This window comes from Saimiri boliviensis, chromosome 18 (assembly GCF_048565385.1).
Source record: "Saimiri boliviensis isolate mSaiBol1 chromosome 18, mSaiBol1.pri, whole genome shotgun sequence".
Lineage (NCBI taxonomy): Eukaryota > Metazoa > Chordata > Mammalia > Primates > Cebidae > Saimiri > Saimiri boliviensis.
Window position 1 is genome coordinate 33,187,151 of NC_133466.1, and position 12,387 is coordinate 33,199,537.

The 12,387-nt window shown below is 31.0% G+C and overlaps 1 long non-coding RNA gene across 1 annotated transcript in view; it reads left to right on the forward strand.

Annotated features, from left to right (window-relative positions):
* LOC141581960 (uncharacterized) overlaps window positions 1-12,387 on the forward strand; it is a 75,310-nt gene that overhangs the window by 17,797 nt on the left and 45,126 nt on the right. Inside the window, exon 5 of the long non-coding RNA XR_012514785.1 lies at window positions 2,263-2,408. This is a non-coding gene — a long non-coding RNA (uncharacterized LOC141581960). The remainder of the gene's footprint in view (window positions 1-2,262; window positions 2,409-12,387) is intronic.

Consider the following 12,387-nt stretch of genomic DNA (forward strand, 5'->3'; position numbering starts at 1 on the left):
AGAAAATAGATAAATATGTAGTAAACTGAAATTTAGCTTATAGCTAAATATGAACAGATTATCTGTCTTTAATTTCTTATTCATAGCTTATTTCCAGCATATTGACATGAAAATAGAAAATGAACCTATACACACTCAGAAAAGTACAATTGTTATGAAGAATAAAGTAGAAGAGGTTTTACTGTCTGAAAGGCTGCAGTAGCTAAGAAATTTTGGAAAATCTTTTCATTTTTTTCATGTATTAAGTATATTACACCATCAACAGCACCTATAGGCACAAACCTACAGGCCATATATAATCAATTCAATAATCGTGAGTCACTTATTAGTCAGAACATAGTATGGAATACTGTATTCAATATAGTATTAGTTATTCTGATAATTTTTTTAAAAAATTTTGAGATATTTTATATGCATAATATTATCTTATACTAGTGTTCATTGAGTGTAGCATACAACAAGTCGTCTTAAAGTGGTTGGTGGCATAAAAAGTTTAGAATAGGAGATCAGAAATCTATTTTTCTCTCCTTATGATTATGTTTTCTTTTTTTCTGTTTTATTGGAATATAATTGACAAATATAAACTGGTTATATTTAAGGTGTACAACTTGATGTATTGATATACGTACACATTGTGAAATTATCACCACAATCAAACTAGCTAATATTCTTTATTCATTTATCTGGTGGCAGACATTTAAGTTGTTCACATATCTTGGCTACTGTAAATACATTCAATGAACATGGAAGTACAGATATCTCACTGAGAGACTGATTTTATTTCCTTTGGTTATATACCCCAAAGTGAGATTGCTGGAGTATATGGTAGTTTAAGTTTTTTGAGAAAACTCCATACTGGTTTCCAAAATAGCTGTACCAGTTTACATTCTCATCAACAGTGTGCAAGGATTCCCTTTTCTCCACATCTTAGTGAACACTTATTTTTTGTCTTTTTAAAAATAACCATTTTAACAGGTCTTTTTAAAAACAACCATTTAACGGAAGTGATTTTAATTGGCATATCTCTGATGATTAGTGACATTGAGCACATTTCATATACCTGTTGGCCATTATCTTCTTTGAAGAAATGTCTATTCAGTTTCTTAACCCATTATAAAATCAAGTTATGTGTTTTTTACCATTGAGATGTTTGAGTTCCTTGTATATTTTGGACTTTAATCACTTAGCAAATTCATGATTTGCAAAACTTTCTTCCCATTTCATAGGTTGCCTTTTAATTCTGTTGGTTGTTTCCTTTGCTGTGTAGAAGTTTTTTGGTTTGGTATAATCCTACTTTTTAAATTTTTTTTAAATGTCTAATATCTTGGTGTTATATGCAATCATTGCCCTACCAATGTTAAGACCAATGCTTTATATGATTTTATTCCGAAATTTTAGTTTCAGATCTTACATTTATGTTTTTAATGTATATTGAGTTAATTTTTATTTCAGGTGTGAGATAGGAGGACAATAGCATTGTGGATACTCAGTTCTCAAAACTATTTATTGAAGAGACTATACTTCCGCCATCGCATTTTCTTGACACCTTTTTATAAACAAGTTGAATGAAAATGCTTAAATTTATCTCTGGGCCCTCTATTCTATTATATTATTGTACATGTCTTTTTAATTTAATGCAGTAGGATATTGTTTTTATTATTTCACCTTTGTAATATATTTTCAAATCAGAAAGTGTGATGCCTCCAGCTTTTTTCTTTTCAAAATCACTTTGGCTATTTAGTGTCTTTTGCGGTTTCATATGAATTTTCAGGTTCTTTTTTCTATTTTTGTGAAAAATGCCATTGGCAGATAAGGATTGCATTGTTCACTTTTGGTATTATGGGCATTTTAACAATATTATGTATCCAATCCAAAGACACAGCATATATTTCCATATACATGTGTCTTTGTCTTTTTAGTTTATCAATATTTTATAATACTAGTTCACAAGCCTTTCACGTCTTTGGCTAAGTTTATTCCTAAGCATTTTGTTCTTTTTGAGCTCTTGGTGATGGTATTGTTTTCTTAATTTTCTTTTTGAAAAGCTCTTCGTTGGTGCATAGAAACAGCACTTATTTTTGCATATTAATTTTGTGTTCTATAACTTTACTAAATCTGTTCACTTCTTCTAACAGTTCATTTTTCTGTGAGTCTTTAATGTTTTCTATATGATTATGTCATCTACAAACAGAGATAATTTTGTTTCTTCCTTTGTCATTCGGGTGATTTGATTTTTTTTCTTGGTTTAATTTCTCTGGCTAGGACTTTCAGTACTATGTTGAATAGAAATGATGTACAATGGATATCCTTGCCACATGCTGGATGCTAGAAAAAGAAGGTTTCAGAATTTCTCCATCTGTTATATTATTATGTGTTCATTTTGAAAATATTCCTTTTATTGTATTGAGGTAAGTTTCTTCTATACCTATTTTGTTGAGTGTTTTTAAAATAATGAATGGATGGTGAATTTCATATATTGCATTTTTATGCTTCTATTGAGATGATGATTTTTTTTTAGCTTTCATTCTCTTAATGTGATGTATTATTGGTTAATTTGCATACATTGAATCATTTTTGCATCCAATAATAAATCTTAATTTGTCATGGTATACAATCCTTATAATGTGCCGTTGAATTCAGTTTTCAAGCATTTTATTTAAGAGTTTTGCATCAGTATTAATCTGGGACATTATTCTGTAGTTTTATTTTTCCTATGTTTTCTTTGGCTTTGTTATTAAAGCAATGTTTCCTGTCATCATAAAATGAGTATGGAAGTGGTCCCATTTCTTCTAGTTTTGGAAGGTTTTCAGAAAAAAAACATGATATTAAATTTTTGTTGAATGTTTAGTAAAATTCATGCGAAAGCCATCTGGTTTTAGGCTCTTTTTTGTTGAGAATTTTCATTACTGATTCAATCTCACCCTCTCTCTCTCTCTTTTTCTTTTCTTTTCTTTTTTTTTTTTAATCTGTTTAGACTTACTATTTCTTCTTGACCCAGTTTGATACGTTGTATGTTTCTAGAAATTTATTTATTTCTACTAGATTATCTAATTAGTTGATACATAATTATTTATAATCATCTCTTATGATCTCAAATATTCATGGTAATGTCTCCTCTTTCATTTCTGATTTCATTTCAGTTTTTAAAAAACAAACAAAATTGACAAGTTATTAGCTAAACTAAGAAAAATGAGAGAAGACTTACTTGCATTTTCATCATACCGTGTATGGAGGGCTCCATTTGTACAGCAACAAATACATATTTTGTCATAATAAAATTAATTTCAGGAAGTTTATTTTGAGGGTAAACAAAATTCATTCTCTGTTTCTAAATGTATCATCATTTTTTTTTTGTCTTTTCCTTATTGTGAAGCATTTTTTCGCAAAATAAGATTTCTCTCCTTTTGTCTCAGTAAGGTTGGGAAATTTCTTTCATTCAATTAACTTATTTAGAAAGACACGAACTATATGGACTCAATTATTTTTTCTACAAGATGATATGGTATCTATTTAGTTATGTGTAGAATCTAATAGAATTTAACACATGGAGACTGCAATATAAGAGCATGAATTAAATTACCAAAAGCAGTAGAAATAATTCTTCCATGCTTGGAGAAAAAATAAAAAATAAAAAGAAATCAAACCAAAATGAGATGCAATTACACATGACATTAAGAAAAATTTTAAACATTATTTCCATGTAGCAGATTTGAATAACAGATAAAAGTAGATAAAGCTAACAACAGATGACATGATGACACCAAAAAAGGTGAGCATTTCTAATGTTGCTTATTTTAACCTCTTCCACTAAAAACAATTGAAATGGGAACCTACAGAAGTGCAAAACTGGGTAGAATAGAGAAAACAATGCTATAGAAAAAGAGTATACAAATATATAGATGTTGGATGTGCTAAACTGATCAGGCACTGACAACATGAAGAGAAAAAGAAGCTAGTAATTTTTGATTCTTGTAATTTATTGAGAATAAGCAGGACATCTAAAGAGTCTTTTAAAGTTAAAATAAAAGACAGTGAAAAAGGTTATATTAAAAACTACACTTTATATATGGTTCATGTTTGCACCTTAATTAACAACAACAACGAAGAAGCTAAAAAGAGTTTTTAATAGAAAAATATGGGTCTTAGGATTGTTTTTTCAAAGTTTAAAAAGCCCTGTCATGCTAAATAATGGCTTTGGAAAATACAAGGACAATAATAGGTACAATACATTTTTATACTAACAATATTTTTAAATTTTGTTTCACATGATATGTTTATCGACATATTGGGAAGATTCGAACTACTCAAGTAAATAATTAGACTCACAACCAATTATAGAACGAATGTGTAGGTGGCTTATCTACAATATTATTATCAACAGTTCAGGGTGAGAATGGAAGACATAATAAGAAACATACAATCTCCCAATCTCCTGAGGCAATCGCCCTACTGCTATGTCCAGTTTCCTCTGGCCGGAAAGGGACCTCACATTTTATGCTTGACCAGATGGGCTAAAAACTTAGAAATTTCCTGAATAGATAAGGGGAAAAGAAGAAAAGGAAGAATAGAAAGCTAGTCAAGAGAAGGTCAGGAGGGTTTCCAAATAAGAAATGGCATGCACCAGGGTTTGAAGCTTGCCCAGTTCTGTTCAGACATGCCAGAGTGATTTATGATCATGATTTATGACATAGCTGATTTAGAGAATATACATAAATGAGTATACATTTTATTATGCTGATTTAGAGAATATATATAAATGAGTATACATTTTATTATGCTAATAGTGGATAATTGCCATAAAGCAAGAGATTGTAACTCCTTGTAATGTAATCTAAGATACGAACTTTGAAAAAGGTTCTCATCTCTAAAATTTCCTCCTCTTTTTATTTCATAATTCTTCTTCAAACTTATCTAATAGGTCCTTGCGTCATTGTTCAGCTTGGTCTTCCAATAGAAGCAGTTTCTCTAGATAGGGGGGAGGAGGAGTTTGAGATAGGTTATCAAGGGTAGTATTAACGGTCCTTTGCATGAGTCCTCGATCATAGGGTATACCACAACATCCTACAAGTAGGAGTATACTTAACACTGCTACCAGGGAAGTGACGACTGATGCCAAAGTGTCCTTCCATTTGCAGAACCAGTTCTTCAGCAGGTTTGAAATGGGGTTATTTATTCCTGAATTTTTGGCTGGTTCCTTAAATAGAGCCGTTAAGTCCCTGTAAGGCTCTCATGATACTTCCATCTAGAGCTTTGTTATCTGGAATGAAAGCACAGCATTGAGTCGTAATCATTATGCAAATACCACTCTTTTCAGCGAACGGCATGTCAAGAGAATTCCTGTTTTCCCATGTCATTTAGCTGGTAGACCTTAACTTTTCAGTGATTCCCTTAACAGCACCCTTGGTATAATTAACAAATTGTTGTTGATTATAATAAATATAATTCATCCAGTCTATATTTTTATTTATTGTCACTCACCAGTATAGTGTTGATTCAAATCCAGCAGCTATCTGACCTCTGGCATTAAATTCATTTGGAATTCCTCTTGGGATCCCAATTACATCTAAGTACATGTGAGAATCAAAGGGCCCATATGGGGCTCCTCTTGTATTTCATTGGTGGGTTTTCTCTATCTTTGGTTGATGAAATGCCAAGGTAAAAGGGACAGCCAATTAGACTAGAGCACAAGTACCACTCCAGTTATTTGGCTGAGTGGTCAGCAAGGGTCCCCCACAATGCAATCATCCATCTGCTCATGGATGGCTGATGGAAGACTGATAGATGAAAGATATGTACAAGGAAAACTACAAAAACAATGCTGAAAGAAATAATAGATGGTACAAACAAATGGGAAAGTATTCCACATTTATATATTAAAAGAGTTAACATGGTTAAAATGGCCTTACTTCCAAAAGCAATCTACAGATTGAATTCTATTCCCCTCAAGCAACCAATGACATTTTCCACAGAATTATAAAAACTATTCTAAAATTTGTAGGGAACCAAAAAGGAATTCAAATAGTCAAATATATCTGAAGCAATCAGAGCAAAACTGTAGACATCACATTTTCCAACTTCAAACTATACTGTAAGGCTGCAGTAAACAAAACAGCATGGTATTGGTACAAAAAAGACACATAAACCAGTGGAATAGAAGAGCAAACCTAGAAATAAGCCTACACAATGACAGTTATCTAATATTTGATTAAGTAAATAAAATAAGCAATGGGAAAGGACTTTCTATCCAATAAATGGTGCTGGGATAGCTGGCTAGCCATATGCAGAAGAATGAAATTGGATCTCTACTGTAACATACAAAAATTCATTCAAGATGGATTAAAATTTCAATGTAAGACCTCAAACTATAAGACTTCTGAAAGAAAACCTAGGAAACACCATTCTGGACATTGGCCTTGGTAATAAATTTATAAAAATTCCCTTTTACTTGAAAGAATGTCAGCCTTGCATTTTACCTAGGCCCTCAACTAGTAATATGAGGTCTGCCTGCATTAGAAAAGGCAATATACTTTGCTCAGTTTATCCATGAAATGGTGATCTCATCCAGAAACTCCCTCACAGGCACACTTAGAATGATGGATGACCAAATGCTTGGGCACTCCCTCAATCATATTGACACATAAAATTTACCATCACAATGTGTACATGCATTCAAAATAATGTCAAACATTTATCAGTTAGCTGAATTTGAGAAGAGCTGAGAACATTGTAAACTTAAGGTTTAACAGTAAAACTCTTTTTTTTTTCTTTTTCTTTCCCATCTTCTTTTCTTTTCTTTCATTAAAAGTGATTTATTTAGACACTACTAAGAACGAAAAATACATGGATGAATAGAACATAAACTATTACTATAAATACTAACAAATACAATGAATATCATGGAAGGCTATAATCAAGTTTCAGTGGAGAATCAGAAGAGAAAGACTCTAACTCTGTATAGAGATGCCAGAATATTTTTCTCCAGGGTAGATAGAAAGGTCATTAAAGAAAGAAGAAATAGGTAGAAGATATTATATATTCTATTTAATGAAAGCCTGGTTGCTCTGTAGGGCTGTGGTTCAGAGATTTCTCTTGTATGCAGTGGGATTTGAACTTTGTCTTATATGCAAGTGGAATCTTAAAGATATACTTACCATAGAGAAATATCATATTTATGAATTTTAGAAATACACCTCTGCCTGGGGAGTGAGGAAGGTGAGAACAAACAGAACAGCATATTGAAACTAAAGGCTTATGAAATCTTTTTTTTTTTTTCTGCAAGACATTGTAATAATCAAGACAAGACACATAAAGCAAAAACAATAATGGTAAAGAAGAGACCAAACTAAAATAGACTGATACAGAAGAATAGTGATACAGATATAAATCCTAAAGTAAACGAATGAACCTCTAACACCCATATTTCTGAATTGAGCAATCAAATTAATCAGGAAATCTTCACATTTTTCACAATTTTGAATTCAGAAAAGTGAATTCATCATATTCCTCTGATATGATGAATCATATTCCTTCAAATTTTTCCATCATAATCCTTCAAATTTTTCACATTTTTGAATAGTATCACTTAATATTTAATGATACATTGGTAACAATGTTTTATCTGGTAACAATTTCCAATAACAACATATTTTGGCAACAAATTTCCTTTGACAGTGATATTGACATTTTAATTTTTTATAAAGAAGTAAAAATAACATTCAAACGAACATAAAATTCAGGTTCTTGACTACTTGAAACTGGCTGATCATCAGCGACTCTGCCACTCTACATCATTTCAAATTGGTGTAGCAGATGTATCTCGAGTCCCTGGAGAGTCGGAAAAGGAGAATTAAAATAATGCCTGCTTTTTATTTTCTTTATTACTGAGACATATTGGAAATAGGCTGTTTTCTTTGCTTCTAAACATCTATGGCTGCCTTCAGTTTGTTAACTTTATTTTGGAATGGTTTCATTACTTTTATGTATTTATTTCACCATGTCTCCTTATTTTGGCTGGCCATGTGTTTAAACCCATTTTAAAAAGAACGTTTTGTTTGTTAAGGATGGCTTACAAAGTAAAATGTACAAAGTAGAATCCTAAAATGAATAAAGAATTTTCACTCCAGTAGCCACTTTTTTCTTTACATGTACTTTTTGCATTAATAGGCAGTGTTAAGTGAATTGTTTCTGTTTTTTTCTTTCATGACATTATATACATTTTTTCCCCATTAAAAGAGTAATTTGCATCCAGGGTTTAAAAATACAGTTGTTGCTTTGACATATGTGTATCAATGAGATATTTCCATCTCAAACTTAACTAGAGTTGGAGAGACATAAACTTCCAACTTTACATTCTCCATCATGGTATAACTCAGGAATGGGAGCATTTGAAACCCAGAGAATAAAAATTGGCTTTGCGTTCAGTGTGAACTGAGCAAGTTGGGTGGCAGATCCTTACTGTCATACTCACGTGTTCTGGTAATCTTGTCTGGAATACATCGTTTTCCCATTCTGATTGCTTTAGTTTAGAACTTTGCTTGCTGTGTTATTATTATATAAGGTAATGCATCTTTGAACCTAAATTTAGTGTCCAGATTTTTTGTTAAAAAAAAAAAGCAGCTTTTTATGTGCAAAATCACTCGATGTATAGTGTGTGAAAGAATAAGAAGTAATTTAGAAGCAAAGAGATACACTGTTATTCTGCAAGGAGAAAAAGATATTTCTGGAAAATTTATTTCAACAGGGGACTTAGGAAGCTTGTCAACTTACAGCCATGGCTAAATTCAGCAAACAAGCTGCTCTCCATCAAAATATTTAGGAGACAATAGACAAAAGGATGTTCTTACATCATTTATTTTTTTCACTAGTAGTTAAGACATCTGGTTCCACAGAGAAGCACAGGGAGAGAGATATCGTTGAGCAATTGAAGCTTATCCTTTGTGTATTCCATGAAAAGAAAATGGAAAGGGCTACTAAAGTTCTTCACATGTACCCCCAAACCGAAAATGCAATAAAATATACATATATTTAAAAGGAAAATTATTGGTATATTATTTCACAAGTGAATAAGACATTTTCACAAGACTCTTATGATTTATTTAGAATGTTGATAGTAAAATTATTCCTTCTAAATATATTTACAATTAAAAATATCTTTATACTAATAAAATTTTAACTAAAAAGCAAACAATGAAAACTGACTCTGTATCCTGTGAAGGGAATTAGCTATAGAAAAAAGCATGAAAATCACTAACTGGCCACATAATCTTTCATTTTCATAGAAAAGTTACCATTTTAATGTCATATAGTCAATTAAGCAATTTAATTACAGAGTAGTTAAAACAATAACCAATGCAAAAACTAAATCATGGAATAAAGCAGTAGAACAGAACTGCTAAAATTTTGCATGAATCACATTTAGATTTGAATTTGATTTGCAAATAAAGACTTGCACATGAAAAGGAAAAATACTTTAAGCTTTATTTCAGCCTACACACTAACATTTATATATGAATTAAAACTTCATAATAAAATGAAAGAGCTAAATTGAGCTGACAAAATTTTTAATGTTTATTTTAGTATAAAATAATAAGAAACAGTCATATTTATTTTATTTTGATATGCCAGTTACAAGCTGTGGTGAAAATAATGTATTTTTAGAATGTTCATATTGAAATCAATGTTCAGCATCAATAATCGCTTTATATAAATGACTATATGAAAATATGTTGCACTTAATAGTAAAACTCAGACACTTAATTGTAGAGTAGCTAACTAGCTATTTCGGACATAATATATTTGAAAGAATAGCTTACCCAAGTGACCAATGCAGGTGCTACAGACTATATGATTATGTTTATTATTTATCAGAGGAATATGATGAATTTTCTTTTCTGAATCCAAAGACATAGAAGATTTTTCCATATGTCTTGCAAATATAATTAATGAGCAATTTTAAAAACTACAGCAATAGCATGTATATAATGTTTGCTTTTGTAAAAATTACATGTAAGGATCGCTACATACATTTTCCAGAGATTTTTGTGTGTGTGCTTTGTGTTCTCTAGGCTTCTGAAAAAAATAAAATAAAAAAAGAAAAAAATTAAAGCTTGAGGTCTACATCATAAAGCAATACAATAAAGTAAATATAGTTGATTTACGTTAGTTTTTAAACTAAATGATTAGAGTTTATAGATTTTTGAAGGTGAATCTGTCCTGTCTAAAATGTCATTCATCAATTAGACTGTTATCCTTGTCAGATTAATTTTAATGTGGTTTTCAGGTTTCTAATTTTCATTTATGCTCTATCCTTAACCCCCACAGGAAGTATGTAAGCATGCTAATAATTAGTCATACCCTACGGTTAAAGAATTTGAAACTAAAAAGCAAATGCACATGCTACTTCATATGTTAAAATAATAATAAAGGTTATATATACTGTATGCTATTATGTTCATGCTTATCTTAGTAATGATAATATGTTTTAAGAAATTTGTCTTTAGGAAATTTTGTTGTAGTATAAACATTAAGAGGTATACTTACACAAACCTAGATAGTATAGCCTATTACACACTTAGACCATGTGATATAGCCTATTGCTTCTAGCCTACCAACCTGTACAGTATGTTACTCTACTTGATACTATAGGGTACTGCAACAGAAGTGCAAGTCCTTGTGTATCTAATCATATCTAAATATAGATAATTCATAGTGAGAATACAGCATTATAACCTGATGGTACTACCATTGTATATGCTGTCTATTGTTGACTAAAATGTTTTGTGGCACTTGACTATACATGCAAAGAAATTAAATTGTTTCCCAAAACTAAACAAATGCTTTTAAATGGCCAAAATGACATCCATTGAAGACTACTCATGCATGCAGTGTATCAGTACACTGCATTAAATATTTTATTTCATTTTTTGGTTTGGATTCAGATATTAATAGTACTGATTAAATAATTCTGTAAATTTGTCTGCTCTAGGAGTCTACTTTGTTACTAAAACTGATTATCAGTGTGTGTTCTTGGTAAAATGTTTCTCATCTTTCTCACAATCTACAAAATGCAATGTAGAGATCTGGATTCACGTTCTTGGTTTTGAGAAAAGATAGGATGGAACTAAATTTTAAAGACATATCTAGAATAATAAGCCTAGTCTCTGGGGAGATGGGGTAGCTGCAAGACCTTAACCAGTAATAATGTATGTATGTGGCACCTTAATGGGCTGTTACTGACCTAATGTGGAAATGAATCTTACTTAAGGGATGCTACATTTTCCTTAAGAAAGCAAGCCTGGGAAATTAAGGGTAAAACAGCGTGACGTTCCTATTCCTGGCTATTGTGTTTTGCTACTTCATTTTTAAACTTACCAATTTTTCCAGTCTATAATTTTAATGTCTAATGAACATGTTATAAATAACTTTATTTCTTCTCTCTCCAGGTGCTTAATTATTAAGCAGCATAGCGGTCTTTTGTACTACTATTTTCCTTTTATATTTTATAATGATATTAACCTGCTAGGACAATTATTTTAGGCATTGGCCCCAAAATACATGTAACTCATTTTAACTTACAATTAGTAGTCCTCACAATTACATGCCTCCCTAACACAATCCAGCTTTAATAGTTTAGCATAGTTGAAATCTACTGACATTTAAATTGTGATTCATGCTACTTGCATTCCGGGTGAAGTATTGTCTGTCTGCCTGTCGAATACACCCTAAACCTTGAACTCAGCTGGATTCTGCCAGGAGAAAAAGATATCCTGCAAGGAATCCTTACCCTTGAGCTTCACTGTACATAATACAGTCTATGTCGAAATTCAAATATCTGAAATAGTCCCAATGTCTTTATTTCATGGAATACTGAAATGTCCTGATGGTTCTCCATGGTCATTCCTCTGCAATGGTTTATATGGACTTTTCAAAGTAGAAATAAAAAGACTGCAGAATTTAGATTTAGTTATTTAACATAAGAAAGGCTTTCCATTTCAATTATTATACAGTTTTTTTTTCTCTCAAGATTGAAAAGACCTGGAAGTGCAAAATGTCATTATTTCTTATCTAAGCTAGGCATAACACATCAAATGGAGTTAGTACAAACTAAGTTTTAAAAAATGTATACATTCACTTATTTATTTGATTACTGGACTTAAATAAAATTTTATTAATTTCCAGAAACTGAGATCTTCACTGGAATGTTCAGCAAATCACTTGAATTTGAATTCTCTAACATTTAATAACTAAATTTATAGAATTAGGGTGATCTGAAGAAAAATGCAAAAATAAATAAATAACCATATGATCACAGAGTAGGAACTAAGTAAATAGTATTAGTAATGTAACTTTTCAAAGTAATGTTTAACAGTACAGATGTAGTTGTATTCA